Source organism: Hemitrygon akajei, chromosome 8 (genome assembly GCF_048418815.1).
Source record: "Hemitrygon akajei chromosome 8, sHemAka1.3, whole genome shotgun sequence".
Classification (NCBI taxonomy): domain Eukaryota; kingdom Metazoa; phylum Chordata; class Chondrichthyes; order Myliobatiformes; family Dasyatidae; genus Hemitrygon; species Hemitrygon akajei.
The window spans coordinates 155,229,845-155,248,070 of NC_133131.1; positions in this window are offsets into that span (position 1 = coordinate 155,229,845).

Consider the following 18,226-nt stretch of genomic DNA (forward strand, 5'->3'; position numbering starts at 1 on the left):
GCTGTGCAGTTTAGCGGACAGGCAAATGGGGTGTAAAATTTCAGCCCCGATCTCACCGCTGGTGGGGGAGCACCCGAACATTAAACGTCAATCTGTTTTGAACCGCCCCGAGTGTACTTTGATAAAGATATTGTGTGCGTGAGCTGTGCCCTGCGTTGGCCCAGGATCATCGCGTTTTGCGAAATGCGGCGGTGAATTAAGGACTCGTTTTGTGTTCAGTTCTGTTTCACTCGATCGCGAAATAGCTCTCACTCTCTCTGTTCCCCGATAGTGTGGCGAGACCCCGCAAGTCAACATTATTACAGGGGAAATTTAAGAATATTTCCACCGATCCCACAAACATAACCCTTATTCTCTAGAATGTCAATGGAAATAAGTAATGACGTTTTCTTAAAAGCCATAGGGTCGCGCTGGAGATAGTGTACAGGTGTTTGGACCATGAAGTTATCAATGTCAATGAGTACTTGCAGGTTGAGAATTCGCTGGTTTATAAGCCTGACAGGAAATATAAACTTCTGAAAGCACAACGTCCTTTTATTCAGTTTCATTGTCCTCAGTGCCCACACGATTGGAGCGGAACCGAACCATCCTCGATCTCAAGACCCAGGAACTAAGGCGTCAGTCTGCTTCCCGGCGAAATTTTCAAACCCGAGATTTATACATTGCACGCAAGTTGTTTTAGAACATAGAACAGCTTTCTTCCCCCCCCCCACCCCCACCCCCACCCCCACCCCCATACCGGAATATAAAATTAGCCAGTAAGGCGGTAAGTGGTGAAAGTGTCATTTTAAAAAACTTATAAAGCGATCGGTCTTCCGGCTAAAGTGATCAATAATCAAAACAGGAGAAGGAAGCCCACAGCCCCAATAAATCCACGCAAGATGCAGTTTTCAAGGGAACGGATGAAGATGAACATTATAAAGGGGATGAGATATGAATGAAAGATGCATTAATTTGTGTCTGAATTATTGAAGATATGGTAAAGGGAATGAAGCCCGTCGAGTAACAGTGGCTTCGATAGCATTGCTATCAACCCGCCGTTTTATTGCAATTCACCACAGAACGAATTTCCACTGTTATTCTAAAGTATCAACATTTGTGAGTGAGTATTTATCGTTTTACAGCCTATTTACGGATAAATTGCTCCACTCATATTTTTTTCACTTGCCTTGATTCACACTTGCCGCTTGCTAGTTCTTGAGCCCCCGCAATTCTCAAGGTCCGAAGCACTATTCGATTAAAGCGATAAATTCAAGTCCAAGTCCAATTTAAAGACTCCGTGTCAGAATTTGGCAAACGTATAAAGCATTTTTTTACGTAACAGAGAGGGAAAAAGCCTTCCAACTTCCATCAGCAAACTATGCTACTCGATGGAAGAACTTAGTTTACCGCCGCGAATCTCAAAAGCATACATCTTACGTGTAAGGTGCGATGGACTATGACAATTCATCAATTCAAGCATTTCCCGCTGTTTTCCCGCCACGATCAGTGAAGTAATAAACTAGTTTCGATCTTGCTTATTTGATAGCTACCACAGAATTAAAAGCAATGCTGTTTGATACTAATGGGTCCACACTGCTGTGCTTTTAGCCTGTGCCATCACTAGCCAAAACATGGCAGGGCCGTTCGCTTATCTTCCATATTTGAGTTCACAAAGTTCGTATACTTCCAATATGAACTCAGCAGAAATTCATGCACATTGAGTTGGAGTCTGTGGCTGTTGTTTGGCGATAAATTAAAGATCGATTCATTATTGTCATCTCAGCTAATCCTGCAATCAATTACAGTAACATTAAATATAATCACCGGCTGTACTCGCCAATTGGTAATTCAGTTCCAATTATACATCATGCAGCTTTCGTTTCTTCACTGGCTTTACAAATCAATGTCTGTGTGGGTAAGATGCCTCTGATTAGAAATATAATGGAAACCTATCTCTACACACCCGAGAATATGATTAATAAAACAATAGTACAAAACTGCTTGGTGCACGTATTTTAAATGTAAGCTTGCCTCGGCCATTACGTGGATACAATGCAAATAATGTTCTTGCTTTCCTATTGCAATACAAAGTAAAGCTGCTTATCATTGGCGCTCGCACACTTGGCTACAGCGTTTTATTTTATCTGTCATCCGCCCGAATTCACGGCATGAACTAAAATACAAGCGAAGACACTTGCGATGAAAGCTTTTGAGAACAACGGTAATATGACATTTTAATATGCCTCAATCAGATACATAAATAACGAATCGATGCACATGACTTAGATAATTATTAGATTTCCACTTGCCTCACTAAGCTGTTACCCATTCACAGTCGTGGGGCAAAGGCTAAAATTGCTAACGGTGTATGGAAGAGAGGAACACGGGTGTAGAAAACGTAGGAGCTTTGTAACGTTTTCAGATGCTTTCTAAAACAATTAAAGGATCTTTCAGTATGACAATAATTGAGATCAATACCCGCAATACGAGCAAACTGTATTTATCGTTATGGTCCAGTTACAGTTATCCTTAAGTACGTCAGTTTTGTTCTTTCACCGCGCATTCCTCAGGCATGGTGATCTCTCTCACTGACCAGGATGTACCCCGAATTCTCAATTACATCGGGTGGTCCGAAAGTCAACATACCCCACCCCAGCATCATTAACGGAAGGAATTAATATTTCATGGGGACAGAGACAGGGCGAAGCACAGCGTTCTTTTCCCTGTGTGTGTGTGTGTGTGTGTGTGTGTGTGTGTGTGTGTGTGTGTGTGTGTGTGTGTGTGTGTGTGTGTGTGTGTGTGTGTGTGTGTGTGTGTGTGTGTGTGTGTGTGTGTGTGTGTGTGTGTGTGTGTGGGGAGGGGGGGGGGGGAATTGCTCGAATAAGAGGGCACAGGTTTAAGACCAGAGGTGAGAGATTCAGAAGAAACATCAGACGCACGTTCTTCGCGCAAGGGTATTTGGAATGATCTGCTAGAAACGGCTGAGGCAGGCACAGTAGCAACATTAAATACAAGAGCGAGATTCCACTGATGCGGGAAATCCACAGTAACACACAAAATAAGCTGGAGGAACTCGTCAGGTCAAGAGAGGAACCGACAGTCGACATTTTGGACCGCCATCCTTCCCGTTAAGTACATGGATAGGAGAGGTTTCGAGGACAGGCAAATTGACAAGCCGGTTGGGAAACTCAGTCAGCCTTGAGGAACTGGGCCGCAAAGCCTGTTCCAATGCAGTATAACCCTATCACTTTACTTTTAACAAAATAACCTTTATTCATTATTTTAAAAATTACATGAATAAACCTTTTCATTCTTTACACTCATGGTCAATGCCTTCTGTTGCATTCAAACACATCAACAGTACTGCTGCCAATCATGGGGCACTGTGGGGATGATATACCGCAGCAAGGAACCGACTTGCTTCGTTGAAGATGGCCGATCTTGAGATTTATTCAACACCATCCAAACCTGATCACATTTCAGTTACCATATACATTTGGCTGGTTTTGTTTTATAGCAACCTGATGGTGAGTTCCGAGTAATAAACTAGAGGGCACTTTAACAGATGTTAGCCACAACCACATGATTTGGAAATGATTATGTTAACGATCTATGAGTTTTTTTTTCTCTGTGGGAGCAATAATCTTTCACAGAGATGAAAGAAACTGTTCAATAAACTTGCAATTGCTCTGATATGGCTGACGTCTAATTATATCTGACATTCCTTCCGCGCAATGATCTACACAAGGCTGTCATTTATGAAGAACGCGCACCTTTACGGCCCTGCTCACGGACTCTGTACCCAAGTCTCAACGCAGTGTTGTATCTGTCAACAAACTAATCCTTTAAAACTCCGATTTTAACAGTCCCAGATCAGCAAGGCACCGTTTCAGCATCTCACCCTTGATAGGAAATAAACACACTTACTGGTCGTCAGGGAAGTCGAGGAAAAATGGAGAGAAATCAAGACCAATTTATAGCAATTTTAATAATTCATTATACTTGTACGAGATATGGTGTGAACGAGTAGAGAGGCCTCGTTAGGCAGGAAGTTCGCCTTTATTGTTCAATCTCCTGACCGCATAGAGCATTAAATTTAATTGACCTATCTTCTAAATTATTTCAGTGACCTGCTATATTTTACTGATCACAGTTGCAGATGACGACCTGATAAGGTCAAGGTTTAGTTTCAGCTGGTCTCATCGCACATTAGCTTCGAGATTTACCAAACTAAGTCGGACTTTACCAGAAGGCTATAGGACACAGGTGCACGGTTAGGCCATTCGGCCCCTCGAGTCTACCTCTCTATTCTACCTTGGTTGATTTATTAACCCTCTCACCCCCATTCTCCTGCCTTCTCCCTGTAACCTTTGACGCTCTTACCAATCAAGAATCTGTCAACCTTGGCTTAAATATATCCACTGACTTGGCCTCCACAGCTGCCTGTGGCAATGAAGTCCTCAGATTCACCACGTTCCGGCTTTTTAAAAAAAATTACTCCTCGTCTCTCCGATCTGAAGGAAGCCTGGTCCTAGACGCCCGAACTCTCGGCAGCATCCTCTGCATGTCCACTGTATCTAAGCCTTTCAATATTCGATAAGTGTCAATGAGATATGCCTCAGTCTTCTAAACTCCAGCGAGTACAGACCCAGAGCCATCAAATGCTCCTCATACGTTAACCCTTTAATTCCCGGGATCCATCATCAATGCCAGCCCCATATTTCTTAGATATGGGGCCCAAAGCTGCTCAATATACGCTAATTGCGATCTGACCAAAACCTTATAAAGCCTCGGCATTACATCCTTATAAAGTTCGCCTTTATTTTTGAATCTCCTGATCGCACAGAGCATTGAATTTAGTTGACATACACGTCGAAGGTAAGATTTTTTAGAGTAAAATTTAAAATTATTTCATCAACGAAGTATATTACCGATCATATTTGCGGGTGTCGGGTTGATAAGTCAAGATTTAGTTTCAGTGGTCTCATCGCACAATGGCTTCGAGATTTAGCAAAGTAACCCGCAGCTGCTGCAAGCATGCGGCCTTGTCAGAACGTGGCGTCGGCTCCATTGAGTCGCGGGAAAGCAGCGCGACTGGTAAATGGGCCGCACGGTGGTGTGCGGCAGCCAGTCTTGGGTTCAATCCAGACCGTGGGTGATGTCTGCGCGCAGTTGGCACGACCTCCCGGGGGGACAGTGATCACCGCTCCCTGACCTTTAGCATTAACATGGAAAAAGATAGAATCAGAGAGGACAGGAAAATTTTTAATTGGGGAAGGGCAAATTATGAGGCTGTAAGGCTAGAACTTGCGGGTGTGAACTGGGATGATGTTTTTGCAGGGAAATGTACTATGGACATGTGGTCGATGTTTAGGGATCTCTTGCAGGATGTTAGGGATAAATTTGTCCCGGTGAGGAAGATAAAGAATGGTAGGGTGAAGGAACCATGGGTGACAAGTGAAGTGGAAAATCTAGTCAGGTGGAAGAAGGCAGCCTACATGAGGTTTAGGAAGCAAGGATCAGATGGGTCTATTGAGGAATATAGGGTAGCAAGAAAGGAGCTTAAGAAGGGGCTGAGAAGAGCAAGAAGGGGGCATAAGAAGGCCTTAGCGAGTAGAGTAAAGGAAAACCCCAAGGCATTCTTCAATTATGTGAAGAACAAAAGGATGACAGGAGTGAAGGTAGGACCCATTAGAGATAAAAGTGGGAAGATGTGCCTGGAGGCTGTGGAAGTGAGCGAGGTCCTCAATGAATACTTCTCTTCGGTATTCATCAATGAGAGGGAACTTGATGATGGTGAGGACAATATGAGTGAGGTTGATGTTCTGGAGCATGTTGATATTAAGGGAGAGGAGATGTTGGAGTTGTTAAAATACATTAGGACGGATAATTCCCCAGGGCCTGTCAGAATATTCCCCAGTCTGCTCCACGAGGCGAGGGAAGAGATTGCTGAGCCTCTGGCTAGGATCTTTATGTCCTCGTTGTCCATGGGAATGGTACCAGAGGATTGGAGGGAGGCAAATGTTGTCCGCTTGTTCACAAATGGTAGGAGGGATAGTCCGGGTAATTATAACCAGTGAACCTTATGTCTGTGGTGGGAAAGCTGTTGGAAAAGATTCTTAGAGAAAGGATCTATGGGCATTTAGAGAATCATGGTCTGATCAGGGTCAGTCAGCATGGCTTTGTGAAGGGCAGATCTGTCCAACAAGCCTGATAGAGTTCTCTGAGGAGGTGACCTGGCATATAGATGAGGGCAGTGCAGTGGATGTGATCTACATGGATTTTAGTAAGGCATTTGACAAGGTTCCACACAGTAGGCTTATTCAGAAAGTCAGAAGGCATGGGATCCAGGGAAGTTTGGCCAGGTGGATTCAGAATTGGCTTACCTGCAGAAGGCAGAGGGTCGTGGTGGAGGGAGTACATTCAGATTGGAGGGTTGTGACTAGTGGTGTCCCACAAGGATTGGTTCTGGGACCTCTACTTTTCGTGATTTTTATTAACGTCCTGGATGTGTGGGTAAAAGGGTGGGTTGGCAAATTTGTGGATGACACAAAGATTGGTGGTGTTGCAGATGGTGTAGAGGATTGTTGAAGATTGCAGAGAGACATTGATAGGATGCAGAAGTGGGCTGAGAAGTGGCAGATGGAGTTCAAACCGGAGAAGTGTGAGGTGGTACACTTTGGAAGGACAAACTCCAAGGCAGAGTATAAAGTAAATGGCAGGATACTTGGTAGTGTAGAGGAGCAGAGGGATCTGGGGGTACATGTCCACAGATCCCTGAAAGTTGCCTCACAGGTAGATAGGGTAGTTAAGAAAGCTTATGGGGTGTTAGCTTTCATAAATCGAGGGATAGAGTTTAAGAGGTGCGATGTAATGATGCAGCTCTATAAAACTCTAGTTAGGCCACACTTGGAGTACTATGTCCAGTTCTGGTCACCTCACTAGAGGAAGGATGTGGAAGCATTGGAAAGGGTACAGAGGAGATTTACCAGGATGCTTCCTGGTTTAGAGAGTATGGATTATGATCAGAGATTAAGGGAGCTAGGGCTTTAGTCTTTGGAGAGAAGGAGGATGAGAGGAGACATGATAGAGGTGTACAAGATATTAAGAGGAATAGACAGAGTGGACAGCCAGCGCCTCTTCCCCAGGGCACCACTGCTCAGTACAAGAGGACATGGCTTTAAGGTAAGGGGAGGGAAGTTCAAGGGGAATATTAGAGGAAGGTTTTTCACTCAGAGAGTGGTTGGTGCGTGGAATACACTGCCTGAGTCAGTGGTGGAGGCAGATACACTAGTGAAATTTAAGAGACTACTAGACAGGTATATGGAAGAATTTAAGGTGGGAGGTTATATGGGAGGCAGGGTTTGAGATTCGGCACAACATTGTGGGCCGAAGGGCCTGTAATGAGCTGTACTATTCTATGTTCTATGTTCTCCCTGTCCGGGAGTCCGTGTTTCCTGCCACTTCCTGAAGTCTTGCTGGTAGGTTAGAAGATAGGGCATTGCACAGTACAGGCCCCTCGGCTCACGATATGCCGACCTTTTGACCGAGATCAATCTAATGCTTTCATCCTGCAGAGTCTTCCAGTTTCCATTCATCCACGTGACCATCGAATAATTTCTTAAACGTACGTAATGCATCTGCCTCTACCACCTCCTCCGCTGGAGAGTTCCATGCGAATGCAGCTGTCTGACTAACAATCCCACTTATACTTTTCTCCGATCGCTTTAAAAATATGTCCTCTTGTATTAGCCATTGCCGATCTTGCATTGGCTACTGTAAATGATCTCTTCGTGTAAGCACCAAAAGGAAGTTAATGGACACGCGAGAGGCAATCGGAATTGGGGGAAGGGTGATTGCTCTGCTGGGAGCTGACATGGGGGAATCTAGGACAAGAGGGCACAGCCTCGGGATAGAGGGGCGTCCATTTAAAAGAGATGCGGAAAAATGTATTACAGCCGGAGGATGGTGAATTTGTGGAATTTGTTACCACAGGCAACTGCGGAGGTCAGGTTGCTGGGTGTATTTAAGGGAAAGGTTCTTGACTGGACATAGCATCAAAGGTTGTGGAGTGGGGCTGAGGAAGGGAAAAAATGATCAGCCGTGATTGAATGGTGGAGCAGATTCGATGGGCCAAATGGCCTAATTCTGCTCCTATGTCTTATGAAGCCAATGTAGTTTTTTTTTTACACAGAGAACGGTAGATGCGTGGAATGCGCTGCCAGGGGCGGTGGTAGAGGAAGATATAATAGGGGCATTTAAGAGACTCTTAGATTGGTGCATGAATGAAAGCAAAATGGAAGGCTATGCGGGAGGGAAGCTTTAGATTGATCTTGGAGCAGGTTAAATGCTGGCAGAACATTATGGTCTAAAGGGCCTGTACAATGCTGTAATATTCTCTGTTCTATCAGGTGCTTACCAAAGGACAATGAAATTACTCATTTTGGTATGAATAATCGATAGAAAAAATAGTTCTCTAAAAGAACAATACATGTCGGCACACAGAGAGATCTGGATGTCCTTGGGAATCTACAATGTTAATTAGCATAGAGCATAGGGCAGTACAGCACAGAAACCTGCTGTTCAAACCATCTAATTCATTTCACTTCTAACATGAAGTGAACGTGTTCAGCTATGGGCTGTGCGACCTGATAACGAACCAGCAGTGGCTTATGCTTCAAAGTTAGCTGTATCTCTGGGCAAAATGCACCAGTCCAACTGGCAATGTGGAGAATCATCTGCATTCTAATGGCCAGATTGAGCTGACCCAGGCCCAGACATAACCGCTTTGGTCAAAACTCAGCTGAGGGAGCTGAGCTCCAGGTGTAGGGTGAGTGCGATTGTCTGTGACAGGAAGCAGTGTTTAACCAAGTGGGATATTTATGGTGCTCAGGTAGAAATGAAGTCAATGGACATCAAAGGAAACACTCTCCAGATAACAAAGTTCTAAGTTCAAAGTAAATTTATTATCAAAGTACATATATGCTACCATATAAAATCCTGAGATTCACTTTCTTATACATACAGTACTCAATAAATCGATAGAATAATAACCACGATAGTTTCATGTGGATGTAATTGCTGCTGCGTGATAGTCATTGATACAGGTCAATCTTCTTGGACACCTGTATAATTGAAGCTCCTATATCATACCGTCAGTATGGAGCAACAAGCAATGCTGTGTCTCAATAGTCAGTATGGATTTGTTGATGGGAGATCCTATCTGACTAATTTGATTGAGTTTTTTGAGGAAACAAAACAAAATATTAAGGCTGATGTAGCTTGCATTGACTTCAGAAAGATGCTTCACATGGTTTCATATGACAGACTGGTTCAAAAATGTTAAATGGAGTTAAAATTGGTTATAGGAGTCACAAGGTAATGGTGGAGGGTTGCCTTTGTGATCAGAAGACTGAACCATTGGTGTACAACAGGGATCAGTGCTGGGACCCTCACTGTTTGTCATATGCATTAATGAATTGGATACAAATATAGAGTAGGAAGCAGGAACAATAAGTTTGCAATTGGCACAAATATTGATGGTGTTGCTGATAGGATGATGGTGAGAATGATAGGTTACAGAACATTATTGATCAGCTGGTAAATTGGGCAGAGCAACTGTAGGTGGAGTTTAATCCCAATAAATTTGGGGTAATGCATTTTGGGAATTCTAGTAAGGATAGAATGCACACTATGAATGGTGGGGCCCTAGAAGGTATTGAGGATTAGAAGGACCACTAAAGGTGGCAAGCCAGGCAGACAAGATGGTGAACAAGACATAGAGAATGCTGGACAAAGAATATAAGAGTGTGGAGGTCACGTGACTACTTGATATAACGTTGATTAGGCTACAGATGGACTACTGTGTGCAATTTTGGCAATCACTCTATAAGACCAAATGACATAGGGAACAGAATTAGGCCATTGTGCCCATCGAGCCTGCTCTATCATTTCATCATGGCTGATTTATTATTCCTCTCAACCCCACTCTTGTTTTCTCCCTTAAACATTTGATGCCCTTATTCATCAAGAACCTAACCTCCGTAGCTGTTTTTGGCAATTAATCCCACAGATTCACCAGCCACTGAGTAATAAAGTTCCTCTTCACCTCTGTTCTAAAGGAATATTCTTCTATGAGAACTTTGTGAACACACTGGACAGGATGCAGAAAGATTTATCAGAATGCTGTCTGGGATGGAACATTTCACTTATGAGGAGGAATTGGATGGGCTAGGTTTGTTCTTCTTAGAATGGAGGAAAGTAAGGGAGGATCTTCTAGAGCAACACAAAATTGAGGAACATAGATAGGGTGGATGGTAAGAAACCTCTCACCATATGAGAGGCACCTAGCACTGGAGGGCTTATGCTTAAGGTAAGGGCTAAGAGCAGAGGAGGAGACTTGAAGAAAACATTTTTCACTCAGAGGATAGTGGTAACCTGGAACAAACTTCCTGTGAAGATGGTGGAGGCAGGTACTCTCAAGATATAAATATCAGGACACAGGACATCTCTTCAGAAGATTCTCATGGTATTGGCTGCAGCCCAACCTCTTTAGCAGCTTCATCAATGACCTTTCTACAATCATTAGGTCAGAATGAGGGATGTTCACTGATGCCAGCACATCGTTGAGCACCATCGATAACTCCTCAGGTAGTGATGCAGTCTGCATCCAAACGCAGCAGGATCTGGACCTGGGATGACAGGTGACGAGTAACATTCACACTACACCAGTGCCAGGTAATGGGTCAGAATCAGATTTAATATCACCGGCATGATGGTATTCAAATAGACAAAATCCGGCTATTACCCCCTGACGTTCGATAGATCCCTCACTATCAACATCCTGAGGGCTATCACTGACCAGAAACAGAGCCAGGTAAGTAGGTCAGTGAATACAAGAACAGTTCAGAGGCTAGGAATCCTGAAGCGAGTAACTCAGCTCCTAATTCCCTAAAGCCTGTGTCAGGAAATGTAGAGGAGTCTTGAGGCAAAAGCAGAGCATTGGAGACTATTCAGAGGTTACTTTAATGGTAGACTACAAAATAACAAGCCACAAGGGGCCACAAAACAAGAGAGAACAGAAACTAAACACAACAGGCATTGAGGTGAACTTTAGGCAGGGAGAGTGACAGCTAGGAGCAACAGGTTGAGGCCCAAGGAGCTGTAGCCATTCGAAGGTGTGAGGTTGGGTCCAATAGATGACTGCACACATTTTAAGTTCTTTAAGTTCCTTGGTCCTATTATTTCAACGAAATTGTCCTGGGCCCGGCAGGTACATACAATTATGAGGAAGGTATGGCAGGGCCTCTACTTCCTTAGGAATTGTGAAAATTCGGCATGACATCTAACTCCTTGACAAACTTCTACAGATGTGTGGTGGAGAATATATTGACTGGCTGCATCATAGGCTGCTATGGAAACACCAATCCCCTTGATTGGAAAATCCTATCAAAAGTAGTGGATATGGCCCAGTCCATCACATGTAAAACCCTCCCCACCATTGAGCACATCTAAATGGAGCATTGTCACGGGAAATCAGCATCCATCATCAGGGACCCCCACCCCTTGCAACATGCTCTCTTCTTGCTGCTGCCATCAGAACAAAGGTACAGGAGCCTTAGGACTCACAGGACCAGGTTCAGGAACAGTTATTACCTCTCTTGAACCAAAGGGGACAACTTCACTCAACTTCATTTGCCCCATCATTGAAATGTTCCCACAACCTACGGACTCATTTTCAAGAACTCTTCATCCCATGCTCTCTATATTAATTGCTTATTTCTTTATATCATTATTTATTTATTTTTGTATTTGCACAGTTTGTTGTCCTTTGTACACTGGTTGAGCAAAAAGCAAATGCTTCTTTTCATTGATTCTATTATGATTATTATTCTATTATGGATTTATTGAGTATACCTGCAAGAAAATGAATCTTAGGGTTGTATCTGGTGACATATACAGTACGTACTTAGATAATAAATTTACTTTGAATTTTGAATCTTTTTTCCTCTGGGTCCATGGTTATGCCTTGGGGTGAAAGGACGTAACCCAGGAAGGAAATGACTCAGATGTGGAACTGGCATTTCTCTAACTTGCAGTACAGATGGTTTTCGAGGAGACACTGAAGGACTGAATGGACGTGACAGACATGGTCTTGGGGGTTCTTGGAGAAGATGAGGATGTTATTGAGATGGACAAGCACATACCTGTATCTGTGCAACATGTCTCGGAGGATCTCATTGACGGAGGCTGGAAAATAGCTGGACTGTTGGAAAGTCCAAAAGGTATCACCAAGTAATTGTTGTTCCCAGAGGGTGATATGAATGCTGTCTTGCATTCATTCTCCAGATGGATGTCGATCAGGTTGTACACACTCTGCAGATTCAGCTTGTTTAAGATCTGGACCCCACAGGAATGTTCCAAGTGCATTATCCATCAAGAGGAGAGGGTACTGGTGATTCAGCCGAGTCCACGGTAGTCAAAGCAGAGGCAAAGACTCCCATCTTTCGTTTTGACAAAGAAGTATCTGCACTGGCTGGAGACTGAGATGGGCAAATGAAGCCATACTGTAGTATTTTGGCGATGTAGTAATTCATGACTTGAATCTCAGCTGGAGAGAAGGAGAACAGACAGCCTCAGGGAGAGGTGGTGCCTGGGAAGAGGTTAATTGTGCAGCTATGTGGTTTATAAGGTGGCAGTGTGCTGGTCATCATTTTACTGTAAGCAATGGCTAAGTTGTGACATTACTGTGGGAGTTTGGTGAGGCTGAGTGTTTCCTCCATTTTCACAGATTTAGGGGGTGAAATTAGCTAAGGTTGCAGGCCAGTGGTCCAGCTGGTGAGTGCCCAACTCTGCAGTGTACTGAATAACTAGGTGAAGTGAGGTTCTTGAGACCCAGAATGAGATCAGTGTTGGGTGAGTCAATGAGGATGAATTGGATTGACCCGCAGTACTCTCCGACACTCACGAGCACAGGCTGTGTGCACTCTGACTATCCCAGACCCTGAGGGATGTCCATCAATGGATGTGATGTTGAAGGGGTGAGAGACGGATTTGGTAGGGAGTCCACACTGCACACGCAGAGACCGACCCAGAAAGTTCTCTGCTGCGATGGAATCCACCAGAGCTTCCTGTGTGCATATGGCCGATAGAATGTGGAGGAGGACAGAGAGAGTGAGATGGGCTATGATGCTGGAATGAGGGGCAGGGAGAGCTTGCCAGATAGAAAGCCTCTCATCTCTACCTGGAGGTGCTTTTTCCTGGATGCAATGGGCATTTGATGTGTTGGTGGTCAGCTGCTCTGCAGAAGGCACACAAGTTGTTTCTCCACTAACTCATGCAATCACGGGATTAAAGGAAGCTCTTCCTGACTACATGGGTTCTGGAGGTGTTGGTGATGAGAATCCTGTAGACTGAAATGGTTCTAAGAATGGAAGTGGGGTGTCGGCGAAGGCAGACCCTTTCCACCATCTGCAAGGATCAAGTCAAGAGTGTGATGGAACACTCTCCACTTGCCTGCGTATGTTCAGCTTCAACAACACTCAGAAAGCTCGAGACCATATAAACATAGGCGCCCGCTTGATAGGCACCTCATCAACATCTATCCAAAGCTCAAGATACTGATTTGTATTATACACTGAATACACTGCAGCAACTCAGCAAGATTCTTTAGCCCCCATCTTCCAAATCCACAACCTCTGCCACCTAGAAGGACAAGGGTATATAGAACACAGAATATAGAAAACCTACAGCACAATACAGACCCTTCAGCCCACAATGTCGTGCCGAACATGTACTTACTTTAGAAATTACCTAGGGTTACCCATAGCCCTCTATTTTTCTAAGTTCCATGTACCTATCCAAGAGTCTCTTAAAAGACCCTATCGTATCTGCCTTCACCGTCATCACCAAAGGCCCATTCCAGGCACTCAACACACTCTGCATAAAAAAAACTTACCCCTGACGTCTCCTCTGCACCTCTGTCCAAGCACCTTAAATCTGTGCCCTTTCGTGCTAGCCATTTCAGCCCTGGGAAAAAGCCTCTGACTATCCACACGATCAATGCCTCTCATCATCTGACATACATCTATCAGGTTACCTCTCATCCTCCATCGCTCCAAGGAGAAAAGGCCAAGTTCATTCAACTTATTCTCATAAGGCATGCTCCCCAATCCAGGCAACATCCTTGGAAATCTCCTCTGCACCCTTTCTATGGTTTCCACATCCTTCCTGAAGTGAAGTGACCAGAACTGAGCACAGTACTCCAAGTGGGGTTTGACTAGCGTCCTATACAGCTGCAACATTACCTCTCAGCTCCTAAACTCAATCCCACGATTGATGGCCAATGCACCATATGCTTTCTTAACCACAGAGTTAACCAGAAGCTTTGAGTGTCCTATGGACTCCGACCCCAAGATCCCTCTGATCCTCCACACTGCCAAGAGCCTTACCATTGATACTATACTCTGCCATATTTGACCTACCAAAATGAATCACCTCATTCTTAACTGGGTTGAACTCCATCTGCCACTTCTCAGCCTAGTTTTGCATCCTATCAATGTCCCACTGTAAACTCTGACAGCCCTCCACACTATCCACAACACCTCCAACCTTTGTGTCATCAGCAAATTTACTAACCCATCCCTTCACTTCCTCATCCAGGTCATTTATAAAAATCACTAAGAGTAGGGGTCCCAGAACAGATCCCTGAGGCACACCACTGGTGACTGACCTCCATGCAGAATATGACCCGTCTACAATTACTCTTTGCCTTCTGTGGGCAAACCAGTTTTGGATCCATAAAACAAGGTCTCCTTGGATCTCATGCCTCCTTACTTTCTCAATAAGCCTTGCATGGGGTACCTTATCAAATGCCTTGCTAAAATCCTTATACCTGTACACTACATCGACTGCTCTATGTTCATCAATGTGTTTAGTCACATCCCATCTGCTTCCTAAGGACAATGCTAGTTGCCTCAATGACTGTCGACTGAAAACCCTCATATCCACAATTTTGAGGTGCTTTGAGAGGCTGGTGATGGCCAGAATTAACTCCTGCTTAAGCAAAGAGCGAGACTCCTTGCAGTTCACCTACTGCCACATGACATTTATAGTGGATGCAATCTCACTGGCTCTTCACTCTGCTTTGGTGCACCCAGACAACAGCAAAACAGGTGTCAGGCTGCTGTGTATTGATTGCACTCAGTGTTCAACACTATCATCCTTCAGTATTAATTACCAAGCTTCAAAACCAGCTTCAAAACTGTACCTCCCTCCGCAGCTGGATTCTTGATTTCCTCATTGGGAGGTCACAGTCAGTATGGGTCCATGATAACATCTCCTCCTCACTGACAAGCAACAAAGGCATGATTAGCCCAATGCCCTGCTCCCTCTACATGTATGACTGTGTGGCTAAGCACAGTTCAAACACCATCTATAAATTTTCAGATGACACCTGACAGTATCTCAGATGGTGATGAAAAAGTGGACTGGAGTAATCTGCATCAGCTGGTTGAATAGCGTCTTATCAACAACTTTGCACTCAATGTCAGCAAAACCAAGGAAGTGATTGTGGACGTGAGGAAGGCTAAGTCAGGAGAACATACATTAGTCCTCATTGAGGGCGTCAATGGTGGAAAGGCTGAGCAGCTTGAAATTCCTGGGTGAACAGCATCTCAGAGGATGCTATCCCGAAGAAGTCATGCTTGCGACTATATTTTGCAAGGAGTTTGAGGTTATTTAATATATTAACAAAGACATTTGAAAATTTTCATAGGTGTACAGTGGAGAGCATTCTGACTGCTTGCATCATAGCCTGACATGGAGGCTCTAATGCATAGGATTGCAAAAGGCTGTGGAGGGTTATAGATTCAGGCAGCTCCATCATGGACACAATCCTCCCCATCAATCTTCAGTAGGCAGTGCCCCAAGAAGGCATCATCCATCACTAAGGACTTCACCATCTAGGGCATGCTCACTTTTTATTTCTACCATCAGGGAGGAGACACAGGAGCTTGAAGACCCAGACTCAATGATTCAGAGACAGCATCTTCTCATCTGTCATTAGATTTCTGAACAATTCATGGACACTATCTCGTCATTCCTTTTTTTGGCAAGTAATAATTTATCTTGTAAGCTATAGCAATTTTATGTCTTTGCATTGTACTGCTGCTGCAAAACAACGAATTTCACATCATATAAGACCGTAATAATGGATTATTCTCGACTTGTATGGATGATGGTCTATGCCTGGAATTTGTGTGGCATGTAAGATACTTGCTGTTTATTAGCCCAAGTTATTCAGGTTGAGTCCTTAGCAGGTACTTCATTTGCTGAGGAGTTGCTAATGGAGTTGTTAATGAAATTGGACATTTATCAGTGAGCAGCCGACCTCTGACCTAATGATGGAAGGCCCTCAGTGATGAAGCAGTTGAAAATGACTTGGCCTTGGGCAATCACTGAAAAAGTGCCACAATATCCTTAGCACGATCCATAATAAAGTACCTATTTGTTGGCATGCCACCCACAACCTGAAACATTCACTCCATCCATCATCAACGCTCTGGTTACAATGTAAACCCAGCCAAGAAATTCACTTCTGGTACTTGTTGAAGTGTTACCATATATAACTCTGAGATTCATTTTCTTGTGGGCTTTCACAGTAGAACAAAGGAATGCAATGGAATCAATATATGGTGACATGAACATACGTCGATAATAAATTTACTTTGAACTTTGCTGAGGCTATCCCAACAGCACCACCCTAACTCATGATCTCTACGACCAAAGAGGACAGTAGCAGCAAGAGCATTGAGTGACACAGGAGAGCAGCTGCCTCACCATCCTGACGTTGGGTGGTTTTAGAGTGGTGTTCACACATCCCCCCCGGGATCATCTGTATTCTTTCTGTGTGCTCTAAGCTTCTTCCTACATTCTAAAGATAACCATATAACAATTACAGCACGGAAACAGGCCATTTCGGCCCTTCCAGTCCATGCCGAGCGCTTACTCTCTCACCTAGTCCCACCGACCTGCACTCGGCCCATAACCCTCCATTCCTTTCCTGTCCATATACCTATCTAATTTTACTTTAAATGACAATATCGAACCTGCCTCTACCACTTCTACTGGAAGCTCGTTCCACACAGCTTCCACTCTCTGAGTAAAGAAGTTCCCCCTCGTGTTACCCCTAAACTTTTGCCTCTTAATTCTCAACTCATGTCCTCTTGTTTGAATCTCTCCTACTCTCAATGGAAAAAGCCTATCCACGTCAACTCTATCTATCCCCTCATAATTTTAAATACCTCTATCAAGTCCCCCCTCAACCTTCTGCGCTCTAAAGAATAGAGACCTAACTTGTTCAACCTTTCTCTGTAACTTAGGTGCTGAAACCCAGATACCATTCTAGTAAATCTTTTCTGTACTCTCTCTATCTTGTTGACATCTTTCCTATCATTCGGTGACCAGAACTGTACACAATACTCCAAATTTGGCCTTACCAATGCCTTGTACAATTTTAACATTACATCCCAACTCCTATACTCAATACTCTGATTTATAAAGGCCAGCAAAAAAACCACATCAGATTCCACCTTCAGGGAACTATGCACCATTATTCCTAGATCACTCTGTTCTACTGCATTCCTCAATGCCCTACCATTTACCATGTATGTTCTATTTTGATTAGTCCTACCAAAATGTAGCACCTCACATTTATCAGCATTAAACTCCATCTGCCATCTTTCAGCCCACTCTTCTAACTGACCTAAATCTCTCTGCAAGCTTTGAAAATCTACTTCATTATCTACAACACCACCTATCTTAGTATCATCTGCATACTTACTAATCCAATTTACCACCCCATCATCCAGATCATTAATGTATATGACAAACAACATTGGACCCAGTACAGATTCCTGCGGCACACCACTAGTCACTGGCCTCCAACCTGACAAGCAGTTATCCACCACTACTCTCTGGCATCTCCCATCCAGCCACTGTTGAATCCATTTTACTACTTCAATATTAATACCTAACGATTGAACCTTCCTAACTAACCTTCCATGCGGAACCTTGTCAAAGGCCTTACTGAAGTCCATATAGACAACATCCTCTGCTTTACCCTCGTCAACTTTCCTAGTAACCTCTTCAAAAAATTCAATAAAGTTTGTCAAACATGACTTTCCACGCACAAATCCATGTTGACTGGTCCTAATCAGACCCTGTCTATCCAGATAATTATATA